The following is a 26202-nucleotide window of genomic DNA, read 5'->3' on the forward strand; positions in this document are numbered from 1 at the left end:
TGATCGTAATATTGTCACAAGTAATGCTAATACCCCTGCCAGACGGCAAATGAATAACATTTGAGACCTCTATACCTCGTTTACATAATATAGCTGTACCCCGGTTCGCTGGTCCTATATTGACATAGGCAATATATTGGGGTAAAAAGTCTAATTCTGCAAACGCCACTTCTTGTAATAAAATAAAGTCAGTCGATGTTTGGTTGATAAAGCTTCGTAAAAGATTGCGATTAGCATCACTTTGAATTCCATTCAAATTTAAGGTAATATATGATCGAACATTTGGCTTACGAACTTCTTGCATTGACCCGGATATAGCGCACAGGAACAGCAGAAACAAAAAGAAAGGAAATGACCTCTCTGGTACGTTTCTTAACAGACGGTACATTTGTAAACAACCTATATAACAGCATATAAGAGAAGACAGTGTAAATAAAGCTGTCGTATCGCAGGCACTATTACGTAAATCTTACTTTAGAGTCAAAATTACTACCAGACCGTGAAACTATCAACCTTGAAAAAAAGAGAGAGAGAGAGAGAGAGAGAAGAGCTGTGCGGTGTGTTGTTGGTCTCGTGTCTGAAACGTGTAAGATCGCAGAACGATATAAACACTTGGAACATGGTTTGTTTACGAATTCACTGGCTAACATTGTTTTCACCATTTGCTGGAGTGAGGGAAGACACTGCACTAGAAGGCCACACGGATAAAGCACTTGTTACGTCATTCCGTTCAGTAGATACTTTTGTTTTCCTTTTCTTTGACACGTTTTCACTTTGCACTGGCTGTAACGGAGGCTCTAATACAACAGGGGGAGTCACATGTGCTTCTTGGTTAATAGACACTTCAGGCTGTTTACAGTCGGGCGAGAGGTCAGGTGACAGGGTCGTTGCAGTAGTGGGAATCATCTTGGAGGTAGCATGAGGGGCACTGCCCTCTTTACTCTGCTTCTCGGATACAGCTGACTGAAGAGATTCACTTTTGAGGGGCAACTGGGGAAAATTCCTCTCATCCTGTAAATTAGGAGTCGAAGGGGAGGGGGTGCTCTCTAGGACCATTGGTTGGGCAGTAGAAACTGTTGGCAACTGTAAATCGGGTGAAGAAGGGCAATAACTAGGAGTAGTCGGCATCTTACCACTGAAAAGTTCAGTCATCTTAAATGCAGTGGGAGCTGAAGTAGATATCACCTGGGGTTTAACTTTCCGTGGACACGCGCTTGCGACGTGGTTCGGGGCCAGACAAATAAAGCAGGTAGGCGGTTGACCTTGATACATGACACTAGCACGACACCCACGAACCACAATTTTAGAGGGAATATGTTTCCCTAAAATCATTTGAACGAGTCTATTGCCATTATAAACTGGAAAGGGTAACGTACTGGACCACATTTCCTCCGTGACATGTATCACTTGTCCATAGGGGCGAAGCACTGCACTAAGTTCATCATTAGTGATTTCCATGGGGAGATCCAATATGCGTACACGGGTATATTGTATACTTGCACTGGACAACTGTACTTGACTTATTGTGCCATTTTCATGCTCAAAATTCATGGTTTCCGGGTGCTGACGAAGAAAGGTGTCCACGTGATCTTGACATTTAAACTTGATGTACAAACTATAATCCTCATTATGAAGTTGAATTGCTGCAATATCCTGAATATGTAATTGCAATTCGTTAGTTAACCAAGCCTGTATCCTGGCTACACTGGGTCTGATAGTACGTGTCATCTTGTCAAATGCAATTCGAACTGCATTTTTACGTAAAGCATTCATTGTAAGTGGTACAAAACTATCGTAGAGTGACACAACAACTAAGATTCACTAAACAAACCTATGCAGAAATCCGGGTTATGTACACTGACAGACACACTACTGAAATTGTATCAAACACAAAGGCCGTCAAGGCGAACGTATAACCTAGTTACAGCGGAGCTCACACACGAGGTGCACTACACCGCGTCTCACAGCGAATTGTAACCAGTTCGTATGTCTTCAGTGAGTCTCTTTTGACTTTTGGGTAAAGTAGTTTCCTGTTCCGCACTTCTTTTTGTTTATGTCGATACGACTATAAGTTTGTGGTGAATATTTGGGAGTTACATGTCTTGCAATGCATAAAAGTCTTTTTCGTTTAAATTATGTTCAATTTTACGTCCTAATAACTTATATACAACAGGTTGAATCTGTGAAATGATTGGAGTTAGAGTGATCGTAAATGTTTTCATAGGAGCCTGGATATGCAAACCCGCTTAACGTGGGGATTTACTTTTGAGAAATTTGGTACAATTCAGTATGAGCGGAGAAATCATTCGACAGCACCTTCATCAACTTGGGAAGCACTACAAGTTGGGTCGGTCGATGGGTCCCACATGATTTGATTCCGGGCCAGAAGGCAACGCGAGCAGACACCTGTATTTCTTTGCTGTCTCGTCTGAGGAAGGAGCCATTTCTGGACAGGATGTTGACATGTGATAAGAAGTGGGTCCTGTACAAAGCTCCACGGTGCCGTCATCATCGGTTAGCATCCCATGAACCGGTTCTAAAACAGCCGAAACCAGCACTGCACCAGAAGAAAATCCTCTTGTGTGTTTGGTGGACTGCTCGCGGAATCGTGCATCGGGAACTGCTTCCAGCTAGTCAGAGCATCATTGCAACTGTGTACTGTCAGCAGTTCAGCCGTGTTCAAGAAAAACTCAAAACTCTGAATCTTAAAGGGTTCCTCCTGTTACAGGACAATACTAAGAACCACATGGCTAGGATGACCCGGACACCATTCTACGCCTTGGATGGTGTTACGTGCGGAAACACTATTGCATTCGCCATACTTCTCGGACATTGCACCGTCCGATTATCACCTGTTCCATTCCTTGGAGAAGACACCAGTTCAGATCTCTAGTAGAGCTGCAAAATGCACTTGATACCTTCTTCGCTTCACAGCCCACCAAATTCTACCATGATGGAATCCATGACCTTCCAGAACGTTGGCAGAAGGTTGTCGATGCTGATGGGGACTATTTTTGATATCCCAGGTACTTCTTAGGTGATATATCGATGTTCGAAGGTGGTGGGTGAAAAACCGACAGAACTTTCTTAGTTACGTTACACAAAACAGGTAGCGCACAAGTTGTCATTTAGAGGTCTATCACAGGATGTTGAATGCATATTACCACAGCTATCGCAGACATGTTTACTTTTGCGGCGATGTATGCCTGTAATAGCAATACGTATAGCAAACTCTTGGTTGGGTTGCGTTTTCAGACGGTAACACCTTAAAATGGAGCCCATCGAGAGTGAGACCAGTAGAGATTAGTTCACTAACTTGGTGTTGATTATGCGAGAAAAGTAGAAGTAAAAGGGGTGGACCCTTTAGATGAGCGGATTCTGACTAAATTCTCAAAGTAAGTATCAAGAACTTCTATGTGTAGCCTTAGAAGTTCCATTTGTCCTTAGTGTCAGTTTCCTCGATAACATAAGTGGACATCTCAACAGTTTGTTTAGTTTTCTACTTCTATACGTTCTTTTTGATTGGAATAGTATCTATAGTGTTTTCTTCTTGCGATTTTGACTGTTCACCCGCGTACACAAACTTCTTAGAGTTATGAGGTGCATACTTTTGTTCGTTAGTTGTTGGTTTCACTGGATCTATCTTGTCTTCACTCTTCTTACTGATATTAACAGGAATTGAAGTAGTAGTATTGATCAGAATAAGAATGGAAACCTCTTGAGTCTTTGGAGTGGTCTTGAGAAACAGCTCAGTGCTTGTAGCTACACAATTAACGTGTTCTATGGACACGATTTTTTTTTTAGCGGGGGGAGAGTTTATATTCACAAAGAGTGCTTAAATTCAAGTAAACATGGTTATAATATTTCATATTTCCATTTTCTACAATGTATTTTTCACCTCCATGTTTTGTCTCTTTATTGCAAATGCCATTTCTGGCAATAATACTTTCGAAGTTGTCTTTCCCCTCCAAACTCTGATATGGATAGTGTTCATGGGTCGTATAAATAAAAACAACCACTTGCTTCTGAGCATTTGCTCATGAGCAAGCTGAGTGTTGAGCACCTGCTCTTCGTTTTGGTATAAATAAAACTTTCCTCTACTCCTTCAGCAAATGCTCAGTGACAAGAAGCATATGCTCAATGAATTTACTGTCTTGTCCGCTTTCTACAATAGAGGGTAGAAGAGTTTTTAATTTGAAACATTCAAAAATATTTACAAATAAAGCCATTTTTAATATACAAATTCCAAAGTATTTAGCAATGTATGCGAGGCATTTACGCATAAAAATATTTTTAAAGATATTTAACCACTTGAATAAGAAACACATACTACATTACCAAGTCTTAGGAATACTTTAGGGTCGAAAACAAGAGTACATCATTTTTTATTAAAAATCCTTTCAAATTGGTTGAGAAAAGTTACTATTTTCAGAAGCGATTCGTGGAATTGTTGTCTGCAGATAAAGATATCCTAACAAAAGCTCAAGCTCATCTTCCAGAAAGTAAACCGAGAAAAATATTGCCGTGGCTAATATAAAAAGTCAACTGGAAGAGGAATTTAAAATCGTATTTACAGAGCATCAAATTTTCAAAAAGATTAACGATATGAAAACGAGATTGAAGCAGAAATCTGTCAAACGCACTGGAAACAGACCAATTATGTTAAAATAATGGAAGACAAAATTTCTCGATGTCCTCTAGTCAGAATCAAATCTATCCATATCAAGATTAGCAGGTAAGTACATTCTCCCATTTGCCGTATAACTAGGGCCCATTTCTTCAATCGTCACGTCAAAGGTTCAGATGGCATATTAAATTAAGTCAGAATTTCTTTAATTTAGAATGTATGGAGAAACATTAGAAAAATCATCGTGTCATTTATGACGTAGTTATCCTCTTTTGCCTTTATTATTCTGTCACATTTACATATTTGTTGAAATTGTTGGTTATTTTTTCAGTTATTATTAATAATAATAAAGCAAAATTTTCTCAAACTGATCCTGCCAAAGTTACTCCTCGTTACACCATACTCACTTCGCATAAAAAGGAAGGCCACTACGTTGTCCAACACTCCGTCGACAAACACATCTCAGATTCTTTATTCTTCGACCTCTATATCGTATTATTGCTATCAATCTCATATCCATTATTGCTGCAATTTGATATCCAGAATCACCTAATAATAGTGTGTTAGCGGTATTATTAGTCATTACTCTACAAATATCCAAACCAAATTCTTCCATATGCGAGAATCGTGCACAGAGCCAGGCCAAGTGGCATTTACACTAATAAATCTTCATCTTGCATCACAGGTGGCGTGCACATAAATACTTGCAACCCCTTTTCGATGTATATATTCATCCCGATGGATTTTTCATTATTACTACATGTGTGCAATCTATGCACCAATAACATCCGGAAATGTATACCGTTGAGACCATTCATTCTCAGCTTCTTGAAGAGCACGCAGTTGTTGTAGGAGATGTATATTCATAATTTTGCATTCTGTTTAATTACCTATGCAACTTCCCAGAAGACATTTGACACGGTAGGCTGAGTAACGCCAGTATCTTCTGCAACACCCACCTGGAAACCAGCATCAACTACGTACCTTTAAAAAATCATCTTTTCATAATTCGTCAGAGCACCACCTCGTCTTTTAGTGGATTCGTGATGGAAGTGTTGTGCAAACCATGTAACATTTTCCTTCATAAATCTGTACAATTCTTTATAGTTAAGAACATCACAGTTCCTTTACAATTTATACTCTTTACGTTTTCTTTCGTCAATTACCATAAACTCGGCCATTTCGCTTCTGACAACTTTTGTTGAGTAAGCTGAGCAAGGTACTGAGGAACCTCAAAAAATCTTAAGCACTTGCTCCATAAAATAAGCATGTGCTCGGTTTTATTTATACCAAATGTAGATCAGTTGCTCACCAGCCAAGGACAATGTGCATTTGTTAACGAGTAGCTTGAGTAGAATTATTTTTATTTATACGAAACTGAGCATTTGCTTCGAATTTGTGAGTTTTAAGCACTTACTCACTTTTATTTATACGGGCCCATATTTCACTCACCCGACATCTCAAATTAATAAATATTAATATAAAGCAAATAAAATAACGACTGTAACAATTTGACTTTGATTGTTGTAATTAGTTGTCTGCGTATATGCTGTTAACAATATCTTGTTTCTTGGCATTAATCCGAGACATAATGAACTCCTCGTAGGGAAAGGGTGAGTGTTGTTTTACTTAATGTCAATTTCTGTAGCACATACTCCACTGCAGCGTTGCCAGACTCACAGCTCTGAATTATTCCAAAACCTGATCGAAATTATGCTAGATTTGGTCAAATTATGCTAGATCCTCATAATTATTAATTCAGGAGTTTTAAAAGAAATAAACGAAATAGAGATACGATAACGTAACTTAAAATACGCAGAGCGCAAGAATGCTTGGATAGAACTCAATACTTCACGCAGCAATGCATTAAATCAACTAAACTAGTGCAGTCGTTGCCAGACTCAATGGCGTATATATCGTATAAATGAATGCAAAGTGTTTGTTTACATATTTTGAAAGAAAATTACCTCGCAGCATAAGCGGAGTTGGGAATTGTCTGCTGGGGGTCAGATTTTTGGTCGGTCTCGGACCTTTCATTTCAGGAATAAAGATGATCATGAAGTCAGAAATAAAGATGGTGAAGTTATCAAAAAGTTGGGGAGAGAATGGCCCCCATAGCTCCGCCCATGCCTCGCAGTTAGAGGATTAGAAAACCCTGGGTGGAGCCACAAAAAAAGCCCAAAGCTTTTGTAACTTACTTCGGAAAATGAGACTGCCTGTATGGTTTACCGACTGTGTGAATCAATGGGAGAGGATACATTTCTGCCGTTCTTTTTCTTCCCACGACCAACTTCTTTCTCATCTCCAGGCTTTGCGGCTTTTTGATAAACTTGCTGAAATTATGCTAGATTTGGGCAGGATGCTAAAAGCAAGATGCTAGATGCTAAAGACATGCAAATTATGCTAGATCTAGCATCATTATGCTAGATCTGGCAACGCTGCTCCACTGCCACCTTTGAGAAGTTATTGTTTTGATTTATTAATGTTAATTGTGTACTGTCGATGGATGAAACAAAGGAATTAATTTTCTGGCACTTAGTACTGAATTGTCGTTGCAACAACATATATTCAATAATACGTTGTTTGCTGCATATAATACCTCAGAACAAATTTGAGAAAGGAATATCCAGTATGAGTAATGGAGATGCACCCGGGATAAATAAGGTGACCATAATTTCAACAGTTAAGAGTGGGATATCTTAAACAAACAGCAAAATCCTTGGAATAAATTAATAATTTCATAGTAAAGCAACACTATAAATTGAAAATATGAAAGAAAGCAGTGTTGATCGTGTACAGTGGCGTACGGTGGTCCTCAATCTACTGAAGCACAGCATTGCGAATAATATTTTGGTGAAGTCTTTACAACTAAGGTTAAGTTAAAATGTCCCTATCACCGAAAAGTCCCTACGGAAAATTTTAACTTCAATGTTAATACTGAACATGTAGTCAGGATTTCAAATGTCAATATACGTATATAACTTTGCTACACCAGAAATACTTTTATTTCATGCATGTTAATGTTTCTTGCCCATTTTTTTCTTTCTAAAACATCGAGACAAACACTTGTATTTTATATAGATCTTTACTAGCACCACTGGGTTCGAATTGCTTGAAGAACAAACAGCCTGTATAGTACTTCGGCTGTGGAGAAAGAAATGCTGATCCATTATTTCAAATATTCTACTCTCTTTCTTGTAGGGGAGACCGGGGACAATTGTAACAAATTTTACATTTTATTTTTTCTCTCACATGTTTATGATCCAATAAGTCTGAAAATTATGCAATATCTTAAGTGACGCTTTGTTGCTCCATTCAATTTTTTTCATATATGATACTTTCTAATATAGAAAGTTACGAAGCATTTTATGATAGCATTTGTTTTGTTATAAATGTCTCCGTGCCCGGGTCAATTGTAACATGATGCTTTTAATGAAAAGTACAATGTATATGCACAGCAAAACAATATATATGGTTAAATAATAATAATAATAATAATAATAATAATAATAATAATAATAATAATAATAATAATAATAATAATAATAGGTTTAAGAACGGATGTGGACAACAAACTAAGAGTATAGACTATATCCGCAAATTTTATAACCATAACGTTATATATACTCCTTAAACAATCCTCGTTATACACCTGACCAGCGAGACAAAATTCTTGGAAATTAAAAACTAAGAAGTTTCTCGCTCAGAAGTCTTTTTATGTATGTTTGTGATTGGTCGCCCACTTCTCTTTTCGAAAACCTAATTTGGAAGAAGAATTCGTCACAGCGTAGCTCTCTTCCCACTCCTGTACAAGCCGAACTCCAGAGCAACGAACTACATTTTAAATTTGCATATTTTACTATAAATCGTAATTATTCACTTCATTCTCTATTTAAGTACTGTAATCAGTATACTTTTAATAACGCAATAACTAATTAATCACTTCCTATCAAAGGAGAAATACTTAAAAACTCAGAGTTTTATGGGAAATATTTTTTGTTCTAACAGTGTATTCATACACGTCCATTGTAAATGAAATGAAATCTTTCAGCTTTACGTTCCACGGTTATACCGGTTAGGCTAAAGGAGACGGTGATGATGAGATATGAATGAAATGGTAGAATGATGAAAGTGGGAGGAAACGGGAGAACCTCATGAAAACCCACGAGCACGGAGGTGAACTCTCTACCATTAAGCCACCGCGCCCCTACGTCCATTGTGTGAGAGAAGAGTGACGCTTACACAAAGCGTGAACAGTGGGTCTTCAGGTGTGCTTCGATATAGACAACTTCATGCATTCTATATAACACCCACTATTTTCTGATTTCAGTGTAATGAATAAACCACAAAACCAGTGTTTTTCATATCCTGAAACGTTGTGGTTCATGTAGTAATGCCAATTGAGTTCAAAATGTAAGGAAATAACGCGGAATGAGCGTGAAAGATGAGTTATATTGCCAGTGAAGCTGTACTTTCCCGACCAATAGTGGAATGACAACCTATAAGGAGAAACCAGCTATCACAATGGAACCTGAACTTCTTACCCTGAAAGGATTAGTTTTTTCAATGTGGATTGTGCTTACATTTTTGGATCTCCGACTCTCAATACCGTAATTAAACGTGCAACGCGGACAATGCGACTGATAATAATATTCGTGCGCGATCGCCGATGTGATGATGGGCCTAGTGATGTGCAGTGGAAATATTCCCGGCGGGAAGGAAAGTAAAAATTGGGAATATTCCCAGCTTTTTTCCCTGGCATATAAATTCCCGGGAAGAAATTTATTTTCATTTCTTTATTTTCTAAATTATAAGAACTGTATCACTAATTACTTTATTTTCATTTATTTTCATTTACTACTAGGTTTTAAATAATTTGGAGATTAAAATATTGAAATTCGTTGACTCTACTTGTTATAATGGTTAATAATATGATTTTTAAATTTCCATTTTCATTTGTACTACAAAGTAGAAAAATACTAATTTACAAATGAAAAGCAACAAGTCAGTAAAGTAATCTAGAAATACTGTAGAGATAAAGGTTAAGTACTATCAATACACCCCGAATCATCGTTAGTAATAGACGTTGTCTGTCTACTGTCTTTGACTGAGAGCTTCTGAATAGGTACTTAGGCTTCTCTTACATGTGAATTAACACATGAAATTTCGAGATATGGGTTGGAAGAAAGGTCGTGCGTGGCAATGTTAAGCGCAAAATTCTAAAAATAAGCCAGTATCTTGCAAATATTGTGGACATAAATATGTATGCGCAAATGTTGATAAAATTGTGAAATATGTGTTTTCTGGCAGTTACCCAACTTAATTTGTTTATAACATTTAAAAATTTTATATATTTATAATATCAGTAGCAGGGTCAAGTTTAGAAAATACACTTACGTATAAATTTAAACTGTTTAGCGGTGTAAAAGTATGTGGACTTCCTATACCAAATGATTTTCAACATGTTTACTCGGACAAAAAATATTGTAAATAAATATACATTTATGCGTATTCTCTAACTATAATAAAATAACATAATACCCTTTAGAATATACATTTTAAAGAATCCTTTGGAGACAACAGTAATAAATATACTGAGGAAAAAAAGGAATTTTATTTTTAAATCAATATACTGTAGTAATAGAATGCAATTTTCTTTCGCTTACACATAAATTCTCGGAATATTCCCATTTTTGGGAATCTTCCCGGGAATTTTCCCTGGGAATATTCCCTAAAAATATTTTCCCGGGAATTTACCCATCACTAGATGGGCCATTCATCTTACCCACATCTACTATTGGCTCTGTAGGAAATCATATTTGTGTTTATAAAGTATTAGTGCTTAGAATAAATTAATATCTCCTACGTCATTTTAATTCTTTCGTTCTATTAAAATCAGTATTTGTATTGAAAATCAAGTGGTCTGTTTTACAAGTTAAGTGGATAATGTTATTTATGTGGTAAATATGTGGTTTGTTATTTATTTACTATTGAAATCTATTCGTGATATTTAATCAAAGGATGGGTATTTCAGGTAAGCTCCGAATATGCTTTGTGCGGATTTTATATTAATTTGTCTACCATATAATTGATGACGTGCAGTGCAAGGACACACTTTCTACCTATAGAAACATTGACTAGGGAAGTACATGAAGTGGTACGCAGGGATCTGCATGTGTTATATATCGTTGGAAAGGTCACACCGAGTATACTTCACATGTGAAATATCTCGCTTGATTGGGGCCTGTAGGGGGCGTGGCGACCATTTAAAGATCAGAACAAGGCTCGGTCCGAAACAACAAAAAACGTGGATGAAATAAGAAGCTATGACGTAATTGTTTTGAGACGTGCTATATATAGGTTTGAAAGGGAGCTGAATACGAATCTGACATCAAATGTTTACAAATCAAAATGGCGGATCCAACATGGCGGACACAAATTACAAAGAAACATGTTATGAATCTGAAATCAGGTACATAGAGACATTCGACGTCGCTGTGTATGAATCAGATGCTAAAAGTGTAAAATTCAAAATGGCGACAAAATGTAAAATACTGCTATGGAACTGAAAGCAAGTAGATAGAGGTTTTCGTGGTCGCTGAATACGAATTCAATGTTAAACGTACAAAATGCAATATGACGGATCGAATGTGCAATATGACGGACGCAAAATGCAAAAAAGATATGTACAGAACGGGCATATGTTATTCTTACACATGTAATAGAAAAATACCTATAGTGCATAAGAGGGCAAGTAGATGATGTTTTACAATAAACAGGGAACGTGTTTTGCTATACCATCATGCCAACATTGAGGCACAGAATGCAGGGCAGGTTTTGTAATGCATATGAAAGTTTTATGATATGAACAGATTACAATCATAGGCAATAATTATTTTACGACCAACTTCCTCCCCCGCCGCCGGAGAGATACGCAGAAATCGGCATGTGTTATATATCGTTGAAAAGCTGCATCGACTACTCTTCACATCTGTAATATCTCCCTTGAATGGCCTCTGTAGGGTATGTTGCAATTATTTTCATATACCATCTGAAGATTCGAACAATGACAGTGAAAAGTAAGCGTTTAAAATATCGTTATGCTTCCATAACTGTCTTTCCGGTTTCGCATTATGTCGTGTACACTTGTGAGCAATATGTATGATAAATGTCTACTCTCCGTAGTAGGGATGGTACTGATACCGAGAGTAATTTCAATCGGGAATGCGGCGTAGGATCGAAACTGCGTAGCATCGAAACTGCGTACGATCGAAAAATTCAGCTCAAAACCTGTTTCGATCCTACGCAGTTTCGATCGTACGCAGTTTCGACGCTACGCAGTTTCGACCGTACGCAGTTTCGATCCTACGCAGTTGCCCTGAAATAATTTAAGTTTTAATCATGCGCTCAAAAAATATTTTTTTTTTTCTCTCTCTTTAATTTGTTTAACCTGTGCAGCTATAAATTAGGGTTATATTCATGGACTCCATACGACCTAAACTGCGTAGGATCGAAACTGCGTACGGTCGAAACTGCGTAGCGTCGAAACTGCGTAGGATCGAAACTGCGTACGGTCGAAACTGCGTAGCGTCGAAACTGCGTACGATCGAAACTGCGTACGGTCGAAACTGCGTAGGATCGAAACTGCGTAGGATCCACACTGCAGGTAGGATGGACAAGTTACAGGCGTATGGATTGAGAATCAATTATGATTTGTAATGATGACTATGTCAGAAGTGTAATACTAACTTTGAAACAGCTTCGACGGAATATAATGTAAAATAGTTATGTAATATGAAGAATTTAAAGTAATGAAGAATATGATGTATAATGAATATTGAAGGATAATAATAATAATAATGTTTAACGAATATTTCGATTGTAAAGATATTATTTCTAAAGGCTATCAGAAAGTTAGAGAAACAAAAGTCAGATAAAGATTCATATGCTGTTCTGTGTGTACTTGTCTGCGTAATATGAATGAAAATTTATATGATTTTATGTACAGCTTAACGACCTAATCACCAGTTATTCATATGTATGTCAATAACGTTACAATATTGTACTTCGCTTTGGGAGTTTCTCATTTGTACGCTGAACCTCAAATCGATTTATAATTGGAACACGTACCCGTGGGGGTAGGAGCATTTCAATGTATTCCGTTACATTTCACAAAAATATTTTTAACCGTAAAAGATTCGAAATTAAACTACTATTCAAATAGAGAATAAAATTACGAAAGTTTACAACTATTACTGGAAATCAATGCTGTCATCCATTTTGAACATTTTAAAAGAACATAGTTTCTAATGTATTGAAATTTCATTTCTTATGAATAGTTTGAAACGTTGTAAATAGTTGTAAAGAACCTGCAGAAAATTCGTCAAAATCCTCCTACAATGGGGAAGCCGTGTTAGACATGGAGTTAGTGGATGCAGATGGTGGCATTGGAAAAGTCCGGGTCTCCCGAGCACAGTGGTGATATCAGAAACCGGGCCCCAGCCATGAGGCTCCAGAAAAATGGGGTCCCGAAGTTTTGGGCGCGGGTTCTTTCTATACGCCTATTAAACATGGAATTGTATGTGGGTGGGTGGTGAAGTTTTTAAATGTTCGGGTCGTCTGAGCACAGTGTTAACGTCAGAAATTGGGCCCTTGTCTCAAAGGTCCAAAAATGGTGTCCCGAAATTTTGAGCTTGGCTTCATTATATTTTTCTTTTAAGCATGGAGTTATTGGATACATATTGTGGTGTTGGAAAGCTCCGGGACCTGAGACTCCAGAAATGAGATCCCAAAAGTTTGGGTTCAGGTCTCTTTTATTTGCCTATTTAACATGGTGTTGTACTATAGTGTTAGCGTTTGAAAGGTCGGGGTCGATTAACGAAAGCGGTAATGTCAGAAATTGGGCCCTGGCCTCGAAGCTCCAGAAAATGTGGTTCCGAAATGTTGGGCTTGAGTCCACTCTATTTCTCGTTTCAGCATGGAGTTATTGCATACAGATGGTGACGTTGGAAAGATCCGATTCCCCTCAGTACAGTGGTGGTCAGGAACCGGGCCCCCAACATGGGGCCCCAGAAATGGAGTCCCAATGTTTTGGGCATGAGCCCCTTCTATACGCCTATTAAACATGAATTGTTGTACGAAGGTGAAAAACTTGTATCTTCGTAAAAAAAAAAAAAAAAAAAAAAAAAAACTTGTATCTTCCTTATAATTATTAGATAATAATCTCAGCTCCTAAACACGTATAAAAGATACCGAAGTTATATTTCAGCAAAAAACAATTACCATAAAACATCTCTTTGCATGTGTAATGACTGAAATGTATTATACTTTGCTTCCCTCCCAAATAAATAAATAAATAAATAAACGATTACAGTCGATAAGCGTAAATCTGGCAGAACCTATTTTCCGAAATCTAAAACAAATCACGCAGATTGTTTATTGCTTGTTCGCGATTGTCCACATCACATTTTCGGTTTTTCATTGTATGTAATTAACTATACCATAACAGAAATTCCCGCTACGAACAAATTACACGTTAGGTATACGCCTATGTGTCTCGTCTCGAGGACTTCCGGGCCGCAGTGGCTTAGTGGCAAGGGTTCACACATGCTGCGGGGCCCTGGTTCTATACCAACTTGCGCAAAGTGGGGTTTGTGGTGAACAAACACCGTGTGTGAGGGTTTTCTTGGAGTTTCCCTTTCCCACAACTCTTTCATTTCACCATTCCATTTATTCTCATCATCTGCGTCTCCTTTAGTCTACCCAAGATGACAGTCGGACATAAAACTTAAAGATTGCATTTTCATTTTCACATTTGGAGACCCTGTATCTGTGTTCCTTGAGTGCCCCAAATGCTAAATAATAATGGGTTGGAAGGCCCATGAAGTTTAGTACCTGGTACACTCATTATCTCAACTTGCCCAAAAAGTTAAGGGCTCACGTTAAGTTAACGCCCCAAAACTTTGATTTTCACACCTCATTAACTATATTGGCCCAAAAGATGAAATTTGTTAGCCCATCGATCTTTATCTCGACTAGCCCAGAAAGTTGGGAGGCTCTGGTGAAGTTAGCCCCCAAATTTTCGGCGCCTATATCACATTAACTATGGGAGAACGAAAGCTGAAATTTGGTAGCCTATCCAGCCCGTAGACAGTACTATGTAGGCCATTCATTCTCTGGACCAGCCCAGAAACTTTGGGGGGGGGGGGCTCACGTTAAATTAGAGCCCGAAATCTTTGGCGCGCATATCTCATTAACCCTTTCGGGACAAAATCGATTTTGGGGTTTTTGGTAGACTTTCAGTTAATGATTTATTGCCCAAACACTGTTATCCCGATTGATATCGTTTACGTCTTGTATTTTAGAAGAGGGACATGGCTATTTTTTGGTGTAAGTTAGATTGCAGTGTTGCTAACGGGAGGGATTATTGAAAAAATGTAGGAGTGAAATTTAAAAAAAAAATCCCTAGCCGAATTTCATGATTTTTTCTAGCTGGGAACACCGAAGCCACAGGGGTTCAAGTCACCTAAAAAGAATTTTCTGGTATGTTGACAAGGTACAGTAAAAACCTGAAGTCGCTGGCTGCCATACAAAGAGAGAAAGAAAAAAACTCTCTCATAATACACATAAAATTTTGGCACTTCTTACGCGTCAGAAGCAAAAATCAGCATACATGGTGGTTCACCGTCTTCCCTAATTATTCAATCGTGCTCCTCTATGGTGCGTTTTGTAGGCCAAGAATGATTCCAGACAGTTGTACGTTGGTTTGAATATAGCCAAGGACACTGAAATAATAGGGGGGAAAGGATAAACTTCCCAAATTTTTTACAAACAATTACAATTAACATTTTCTGTAGCTGGCAACATTGCTACCACTCAGAAGCAAACAATTTTAAAGTAATCTTTGGCCCACGAATAATATATTCAGCTAGTATCATGATGATATCTCTCAAATTAAGCATGTAATTTTAAAAAGTATATCATTTTTCCTAGAAAGTCACTATTATCCTTAAAATTATGTAATATGGTATACTGTAAGACCGGAATTGTAGTGTCCCCAATTATCCAAGTGAAACTTTTTATAGTGCGTTGTGTAAGTCAAGGATGAGGCTTCCAGAATCTGGTATGTTCGTTCCAATGTAGCCAATAGAAGAGAAGGAAATAAGAGGCAAATTTTAGAAGGGAAAAAAGGAAATTTTTACCAAAAAAAGTCTGGAAATAAATAGTTCTATGGCTGGAAATACTGCTAAGAGACAGATGCAACTATCTTCAAATAAACCTTAGCCCACCACTAATATATCCTGAAAGTATCATGTCGATATTGAATAAACGAAGCTAGTAATTAAAAATTAATAGATTATGGTAAATATAAAAGTGAGAAAAATCAAGGATTAGAACCTTAATACGAAAATGAAATGAAATGAAATCTTTTAGTTTCACGTCCTACGGTTATGCCGGTTAGGCTAAAGTAGACGCTGATGATGAGAAATGAATGAAATGGTGGAATGAAAAAAGTGGAAGGAAACGGGAGAACCCCGATAAAACCCACACACACGATGTTTAGAACCTAAATACGAATTTATGGTGCGCCTCCTAATTACGCAATTGCAACGATCTGTGCCCAAGTTTGTTCAGTAAGGACCGATGTTTGACTGACGTAGTTCACTTGCGCTCGGACGTATAGGTACGGAATTATAAACATAAACTTCGAAAATTGACAAATCTGAAAATACTTTATCTTCGCATTGAATTTGGACCCCTCCTCCAAAGTAAGTTCATGCGTATGGTACGTACCACCATACTACGATTTTTAATTTCAGTAAAAATCCCTTTGTTTTCTTGCCCCCAGGATAACTATATACTCTGCCAGTTAATATGTTTAAAACATTTGGAGTGATGTATCGTCATGTGTATAGATTAACCTCTTGCACACGGAGAATGTTTCTTTTCCAAGATTTAAATAAAACTGAAATGTTTTCCATTTCCATACAGAATTCAATTCACCTAAGATGTCCAAAATTCAATTCACCTAAGATGTCCACAACAATTTTTATGGAGGTAGTTGGAGAATACTTTATATCATAGGCCCGTAGTTAAACTCCCTCTATAAAAATTGTTGTGGAAGCACCTCAGGATTCTGACATACGCATTTTTGGATAGGGCACATACTAGTTCCTAAGTTAAGTCTTGACCCGACTGCGGTAGGTCCCATAGTTTTGGAGCTATGGACCTTTAAAATTCCTTTTTTCATGTTTTTGGCAGCCTATAACACGTAAACCGTCGCTTGTAGAGGGATAAATTCTTAAGGTCTTTTGAATTTGGCTAATCAGAGTGCTCCTTTAACCCGCGTATATTCGACGATAACCGTTCGGGATAAAATCTGCTCGCTATGTAGACCTAATTTTATTACAAAATGACGACTGTCTATTTACTTTATTTTGTAGTTCTTCCATATTCACTTTCAAATGATCGGCGCCAGTTGCCATCTAATAAAGTTGATGCGTTTGTTGCTTCTAGTACACAACCGCTTTGAAAAAGAAGCAATAAATGCATCAAATGTGGGAGATGAATTTAGAACACCAAAATGGTACAATCCGCGGCAAAAAACCTGCAACATGAGAATGTAAGTTTATTGTGATACTACGCCTAACAGCACAGGGAATCAACATAACGTCTAAGTGGCACGAATCACGCCAGGATAAACCTCGGCGTCCTCCCGTAAACACTTATTTTGGAGCAAAATACTTCGTCATTTCACAATAAACTTACATGATTATGTTGCAGGTTTTTTGCCGCTGATTGTACATGCCTAGCACATCTTGTGCTGTTAGGGTTTCTTCAGAAACATTTTGTAAAACAATTGAAAACACATCGCGCGGTTTGTATTTTGAAATTTTGCGTATACTTGGATTTGTTTAAGTATTTCTTTCTACTGTGTTTGCCTGTAGCTTCAGTTCATAAGCCTTTATAATTAGATACCCAACATATATGGCAATCACGCAGAAAACAACACCGAAGATTCTACACTTGTGTTAACACACAGGCTGTGTGTCATTTCAACTAGCGGCATTTGACACACAACTCCAAACGGAGAGTGAGTTGTTCTAACCACTTGTTTGTGTTATATTTTAACACAATCGTGCTAACACATAGGCATGTCGTTGAAATAATACAACGATTTTTTACAGTATAGGCACTTCCAGTAGAACTACAAGGATTAAATTTGGCAAAGTTTTTAGCCTCCTGGGACTATATAGAAAATTTCCAAAAGTGAATATTTTCCATTTTTAGCAGCTTTAAAGAGACAAAAAACTGTGTAATTTAAATAGACTTTTTGGATGTACAAAATCTCATATTTTAGGTACCGTAATTGAAATCGGAATAAAAACTAGGAATTTTGGTATGTTAGTAGGTTTATGAGGCGCGAGGCCGTAGGATGAGAAATTTTGTATCTGGCGACAAATTCCCACCTACTTAAAACTAAACTGATTATATAAACATTCAATTTTGCCAATTGCCAAGTTCATAAAGAAATTGAAAATCATAGCAACTGGGTAAGTAAGAAAATGCTAATCCAAATGTCAATTGAAAGAAACGGAAGTCTTTTAAGTAAATATTGGCAGCAACGCATTCTAATTTTCCAACTTGGTCAAAAGTTAGCAGGGTTGGAAAAAATACAGTTTTTTTTTAAAAAAAAAGAACAAAACGCGTGTTTAAAACATGAAAAAAGTGTTTAAAATGTTTTAAAGATGTTTTAAAAAACACACAAAAAAGTAAAAGTACATGTTTTAAACATTTTGAACAGTTTAAAATATTATTTTAAACATATTTCAAAATCGTGTAATCACGTATTTATTAAGACTTTTTGCTCTTTCAACCGATCTTTTCATTTATTTTATTCTTTTTAAGACTACACAGTGTTGGGTACAGAACATTTCCGTATAGATTAGTAATTTTCAACTTATTTCATATAACGACCCCTTTTATTACACCCTCTTGCCAGTGACTCTCATACAGTAAGTATTTTCTTGGATATAGTAAGCTTTTAAGGCAGATTTTAAAATTTACCAACTATAGAGGTTTCACACAATCTATCAATATACATGGCAAAACAAAAGTCCTCACCATCCTTGTGCGTTGACAACGGGTTGAGGGAGAATGATGAATCTTGGAAGTGGTCTGACACATCAGATGGTGCTATCAAGCATCATGGCGAACATCTGTGCTTAGTATTCGAAATTTCAAATGCAAATGGTGTCATGTTACATGAGGGCTAGAATTTTACCAGAAATGCTGTTGTGCGGTTATTTTAACCATAAAGAAAATCATTTCGAGTTACCGCTTCTAAAAGTTTTGTAGTTATGCCTTTAGGGGCTAAGCTAGCGTTTCGTGGAGGCGGGTGAGATTTTTGTTGCAAAATTTGATTACTACTTCATAACACTGGTGCTAATAAAATTATTTTATAATAATAGGGCTACGTTTTCGAAAAGTAATGTTTGAAGCACACTTCATATTGTGCTAACTTTATATTTTCTGCCATTCTATGTAATTGGTTGTTTTTTGAGTCAAAAATTTATTGACGAAAGGTAATATTTGGGGCGTTCAGAGTACAATAGATCCAAATCCATTTTCAATAAACTTCAGTTTTCCTCAGCAAATGAATTCTATTTCAAAAAATAATACTTCGCAGTCAAGAATCCAAAACAAATGTAACTAAAACCATGCGAAAAGGCGTGGATAGTTTCATATGACAGCCGCTAGTAAGGGCGTCAGTGGAACAGGAGGGCAACCACCCTCATCCGCACCCTGCATTTCAGATTTTGGGGACGGTAAGACAGTTTTAGAAATCTTTTGATAAGCAAAGTCCAACAGAATAAACCTGAGGTAATTACACCGAATAAATACGAAGAACATACAGATGATTAAAACTGGGAAGTTGCTTAGGTCCAATTTCCTGAATTTTAAGCAGGCCCGAAACTCGAAAGTAGAGCCACCTTTGAAATCCTTGGGTAAAAAAATTATACAAGAAAGCAATATAGGCCTATAGCTCCTTACGGCCAATGATCAAAATCCGTATTTATTCGGTGCAAGGACTTCAATTTTTAAATGTTGGACTTTGCTAAGCAAAATGTTTCTAAATCTGCATTACTGCCCCAAAAATCTGAAATTCAGGGTAGAAGACGGATGATTTCTAAACGAACGCCCCTATCTAGCGGCAATCATACAAAATTCTAGATTCCTTTTTTTCAGGTAGTTTTTCTTTCTTTCATCTCGGATTCGTGGTTGTGAAAATATGACATTTTACGTCGATGTATTCTTTTGGACACATTCTGCATTTATGTAACGTAATTATGCATCATTGACTATGACATTCGGAGCTTGACTTGTATTGTGTATGTTGCAGCGTTGGAATGATTAACAAGTATAATGTTAATATCTTAAATGTATGAGCAAGGAGGGGGAAGGGAAAATTAGCTCTCCTCCCCATTCCGTCAACGCCCTTGTCTAGCGGTTGTCCTATGAAACTCTAGTCCACACGCTTTCCCGTGGTTTTTGTTTCATTTATTTCATACCCTATGCTACGAAGATATTACGTTTGCTGAGCAAAAGTGAACCTTTCTGAAAATGAACTTGGGTCCCTTGTGCTCTAAATGTTGAGTTGAAGCCAAATTTATCCTGCAACCCAAGTTTGTTCGAAACATATAAAATTAGTTTGTTTAGTTTGATTGATTACATCTTGCATCAGTAGCAAGGCTATATTAGACAGGGCTTTTTGTTTAAAGTGGGATCTGACCCACTAATTTTGAAATTTTACGTGGGATCGCAGTCAAAATCTATACAGCAAATTCCGACGCCTCGTGTCTCTATCCTCAAAAATTAATGTTAAAAGACTGAATATTGCACCCTGTAGCGTGGTACATACATACAAACAAACAAATTGAGATCAAATTGTCCCAGACCTTGACGTTCAGCACTAACGTTATAATAAGTATCACACTTGGTTAGTTACGTGATCGACTGCCATACCTTGCGTTTCTCACCTGGTCTCTTCATACAAGCTATGCCAAGTTGTAAAGTTTCAAAGAAAATTTAGAACTGTGGTGGGGAAGAGGTACGAAATAAAATTTTCATAATATAATGAAAAAGATATTGTTGATACAAAATTAGTTGTTACCTGAAGTTTCCAGTTGCATCTCAGCCACACCACTGACGTTAGATTCATCAGAAGCAATTTTCGGATCAACATTTTTACCATTTGTTTGGGTTTCCATTTTTACCAAGCATTGCATTTTTTATAATGATTTTCGTTCTTGGAACTAAACCACCCATTTCTTTCTTACATGTTTTGTGACAAACTCGTTTGATCGTTTACTTACCTGATTGAGTTTGAGTTACTCTAATAAATTTGTATCAAATCATGTCCTTCTTTTCTTCACGCATAATCCATGTTAAACGATTCCATGTTGTACGGAGACAGAACTAACATGTACTGTACAAACGAATGCTTGCGATATTTTAATTTCAGAACCTCAACGTCGCAATCAATACAACACAACAGTTTGTTTCCGTGATAATTATTTTATTTATTTTTTAATATCAGTTCTATAAGTAGTCCAACCTTCGACTACGACACTTTCTCGCAAGTTAACTGAGAAGCATTTAAACAATACAATATACGTTAAAAATAAGGGGGAAAAGAGACAAAATAAATTGTAGATCACCACATTGACCTGCTGTAGCCACGAGAAATCAAACCATTCACATGGGAAGAAAATAGTCTTCTGATTGGGGAGCACTTTTGGACAGTTCTCTTGCTCTGGAAGATTTCTTTTTTTTACGAACATAAAATAAAATGCAAATAAACATATGTTTAAGACAAGTCTTCAAAATAAACGTGTTTAAAACAAAATGTTTAAAACATAAACAAAATTTGTTTTAAACAAAATCAATTGTTAAAAAAAAGTTTTAATCATTTGTTTTAAATATTTTGTTTTAAACAAAACAACCCTGGAAGTTAGTAAATTTGGGACGAAGCCCAAACTAGCAAAAACTTGAACTAATTACATGAACCTTCGATTGTGCCACCTGCAAAGTCTATAAAAGAAGTGACAATTCACAGCAACTAGGTAACTAAGAAAATGTTAAGCTAAGTCAATTGAACTTAACGGCAATCTTCTGAACAAGGAATTTGCCAACTTGATCAGAAGTAGTGGCTTTTGGGGGGAGGATTCTCCTTTCTCCCTGCTGAGACAAGACTTAGCTTTTTTGGTCCTCCTGAATAAGTCATAGTCCCCCAAGAAAAACTTCCTGGGTACACCCCTGTATGATTATTTAATTATATTTGTCACTATTTTATTTCTCAGTTTCGTATCTATGCACTTTCGATCGTACGCAGTTTCGACCGTACGCAGTTTCGATCCTACGCAGTTTCGACGCTACGCAGTTTCGATCGTACGCAGTTTCGATCGTACGCAGTTTCGACGCTACGCAGTTTCGACCGTACGCAGTTTCGATCCTACGCAGTTTCGACGCTACGCAGTTTCGGTCGTATACAGTTTTGATCCTACTCCGATTTTTCCCTATATAACTTCAAAAAAATACTATTACTTAATATTCTGTGATTATAAAATAATTGTTTTTTTATTGTTCGATCATAAGACCTTATCTGTTTTCGATCCTACGCCGGTTTTAGTTTCGATCGTACGCAGTTTCGATCGTACGCAGTTTCGATCGTACGCAGTTTCGGTCGTACGCAGTTTCGGTCGTACGCAGTTTCGATCGTACGCAGTTTCGATGCTACGAAGTTTCGATCCTACGCATGTAACCCATTTCAATCTTGTGTGCTTTTCCAAATCGAGAGGAGATCGAGACGGAGCCCAGGCTCGTCTCAATACTCATACGTCCATTCTGTACTTTTGCACCTTTTGCCCACCATATTAGATGCGTCATATTGCATTTTGCACTTTTAACATTGAATTCGTATACCGCGACCACGAAAACATCTATCTACCTACTTTCAGTTCCAGCAGTGTTTTACGTTTTATCCGCCATATTTTACACTTTTAGCATCCGATTCATACACAGCGACGTCGAATATCTTAATATACCTGATTTCAGATTCATAGCATGTTTCTTTGTAATTTGTGTCCGCCATGTTGGATCCGCCATTTTGATTTGTAAACATTTGATGTCAGATTCGTATTCAGCTACCTTTCAAACCTAAAACAATTACGTCATAGCTTTATCCACGTTTTCTGGTGTTTCGGAGCGAGCCTTGTTCTGATCTTTAAATGGCCGCCATGCCCCCTACAGGCCCCATTCAAGCGAAATATTTCACATGTGAAGTATACTCGGTATGACCTTTCCAACGATATATAACACATGCAGATCCCCGCGTACCACTTCATGTACTTCCCTAGTGAGTGTTCAAGTTAATTACGTTGTAATTCTATGGATTTCTCCCCGAGGTTACAAGAGACGTGATAGATAACCGCACCAAAGGTATATGAGATTTTGTACAATGAAGTTCAATGTACGGCTGTAACGACACCGTGAAGTCCCGTCAATGACGGTGGGTACACGGATGAGACCCTAGTCTCCGTCATGTCTTGACGTTCCCCCACAGGAACACACTGGTTCGAATCCCAGTCTTCTAGTATATCTTGGCACCCGAACCCGAGCTACCGCTGTAATTTAAAAGTAGACCTATTTAAAAATATACAATTTCCACGCGTCAACAAGATACATGAATGATGAGTTACTTGTTACCGGTACCCTGCCACATTAGCTCGAAATATCTTTTCTTCGGATTAACTTAAACATGGACAAGCAAGCCAAGATTAAAATATGATGTAACAAAAATTCAAGTCAGTGTCGTAACAATGGCGTTTGGCGTCCCTAAGCAAAATCCGTAGTAGCGACACCATACTCCCTAATATGCCCAAGCGCACAGCGCCCCTAGGGTACCCTGCCTACTCTATTGTTATGCCACTGTTTCAAGTCCTAATGATACTGTACTAAAAACCTCTACACTGCATTTGCAACCTCTATACACATCCCTCACACAACGACGCGAACAGAGAATGTGCTATTGTGCCAGAGATATTATGTAAAACAAGTGAAAAGTTACATTGTTTATTGTTTGTGATGAATCAGAAAGAGCACCTATTTGACAAACGAGCCTTTAAAAACTTATAGACTATTTAAAGACATATTGAAGGAAAGAATATATTGAAACATTAGCATATTCTGATACAACATCGAAAAGCAATGATCCACAGCCAGCCACAAACGTTTATGAGGGTGTATAAAGAAGTTAGGGGAGGTCCCATAATGAAAAATGGGGTGAAAGTCTTTTCTTTCCCTATAGTAGCATAATGATATATTATACACTACGGCCGCCAAGGATTTTTTGGCGAGTCGGATCCCACTCTGTGTACTTGTGGCCCCGGAAAAGCATACGTAATATGCACATTGTTTTATTAATTACGTTAATTGTATTATCTTCGGTCATATCTAGTTTATTTTCATAATGTTTCAGTACAACTTTGTCTGGGACGATTGTAACGTGTTACATTTGTACCCGTTCAACGGTCAGTGATAAATACTATGATTTCTCATAATTACATTGAGTCAAAGCATCAAATACAATATCCACGTTGCCAAGAAAAGAACATAGATTACACACAGGGTATTTGTTTACAGTAAACGTATATCTATCAAGAGAAAATAAAAACAAATCAGTTAAAAATTTACTTCTGTGAAAATCACGCTTCTCCTTGTCCAGTCTCCCACACTTTACTAACGATGCTCTTTTTTTTCCCCACATACACCTTGCATGAGTGACTCCAATGACATGTACAAACGGTATTTCGAAACTAACTTCTACAAGTAGTGGCCAATATTATAATTGACCTGCGTTACAATTGCCCCCGGTCTCCCCTACCTTCAGGGAGAAGTTTGTAACAAAAAGTGAATTTGGAAGCTCTGGCTCGAATTTTATTTTCCTTTGTTTTAGTGTCACTGAATATATAGGAAATTCGTCACTGTCAACCAGGCCCACAACCAGAGTGGGTCTAGAGGGGGCCTGTCCCCCGTAAACTTTCCTCAATACAAAATGCTATTATTAATACCAAAAACACAATTTAGATATTTGTAAGAGAATTTTTGATGACTTAGCCCCCCTTACATATTCATACCTCCCCCCCTCAAACCTATGTGGCTGGTTTCGGGACTGCGGTCAATCCACATTATACGGCACTTTTCTTCCTTTCGGGAGTTGGAATATTGCGTTCCTACGTCCTCATGGCTAGCAAAAATGTCTAAATGTCCCTACGTTTAGAAACATGTCCCTACAGTTGGCAGCATTACTGAAACAGTTGAATTTGTCATACATGTAATAAACATAATACTATCATATAAGCTTTACAAATATGAATTCATAAAAATATTATTACTAATACAATAATAATACTATATTATTTCTTTAGATGTACATTTACTCCCTAAAGTGGTTCCATATCAGACAAAGTAAACCACGAGAAAAATTACCCCCATAAAACAACATTAAATGATGCCTTAAGTGACCTAAAATTTTGAATGCATTTACATAAGATATGGCAAAAGTCTGGAATACACTCTTGTAATTTAGAAATGGCTGAAGGGAATGTCATCATATCTTGGATAGGGGTAGTGGAAGGAGAACTGCACTTCATTCTATCAAGCACCATCATGGCGGCCATCTTGAAGTCTGCCATTTTGATTCAGGTCTAAAATTTCAAATCGGAAGACATCAGGTGACATATAGTTTTGAGGTGGCGTTTTACCATTAACATAAATCTGACATTATATTCAAAATAGCGTTAATTACGTAAGAATTATTATCTGTGAAAGGAAGAAATCTCTTAATGTACAGAATGTATATAACATTGAATTTTACATTAGCCCTTTATTTATTTATTCTTTTCCTGGTTAGAAAAATCTTACACAGTATAATTTAAGTTACAAAATACAAGAAAATGTAACTGTATCGCACTGTACGAAAAATATACCCTGGCGACGGGAATTGTATTGATACATTTAGATATTGGATTTGAGTTAGTTCTGAAAAAGCTTTGCCTGAACTTAATACAGCAAACGATATAGAAATAAGTAGTTCAACTAATGATGGTGAAAGTCCAATTGAGAATATTGCAGCAAATGTAAAAGTGTAGGTGTTTGTGCCTCCACCCTCCAATATACCTAAAAGAGGGTGATTTGATTTTGAATTTAGCGTCCCTTTCACAGTAACGAGACTATATGAGACGTGTACCTACAGCTTAACGTGAGATCTGAACTACATTAAATCTTGCTGGAAATTGACCATAGGCGCGTACACTAACCGTTTAGCCACCACGTAGAAAAAGGAAATATTTGGCAGGAGCATTGGGTCAGTGTTGACAAATTGGTAACAGTAGGTCTTCCATTCACTGATCTGAAGAGGAACTTCGTAGCTAAGTTGCACAAGGCTACAAAGAACACTTTTAGAGTGCATCAAAGGTGCATTAATTGTGAACTGAAACGGAAAACTATTGCTG

At 37.3% G+C, this 26202-nt stretch overlaps 1 protein-coding gene across 2 annotated transcripts in view; it reads left to right on the top strand.

Annotated features, from left to right (window-relative positions):
• The window catches only part of LOC145681466 (uncharacterized), a 51637-nt gene that overhangs the window by 9016 nt on the left and 16419 nt on the right, over nt 1–26202 (top strand). Inside the window, exon 1 of one of the 2 annotated variants that reach the window (XM_081753106.1) lies at nt 6156–6240. The exons of the other annotated variant lie outside the window; for it this stretch is intronic. The gene's annotated coding sequence lies outside the window, so the exon portion shown is untranslated. Of the gene's footprint in view, nt 1–6155; nt 6241–26202 lie in introns of those variants that run through there. 2 annotated transcript variants of the gene reach the window in all.

This window comes from Thermobia domestica, chromosome 3 (genome assembly GCF_964235325.1).
Source record: "Thermobia domestica chromosome 3, izTheDome1.hap1.1, whole genome shotgun sequence".
NCBI lineage: Eukaryota > Metazoa > Arthropoda > Insecta > Zygentoma > Lepismatidae > Thermobia > Thermobia domestica.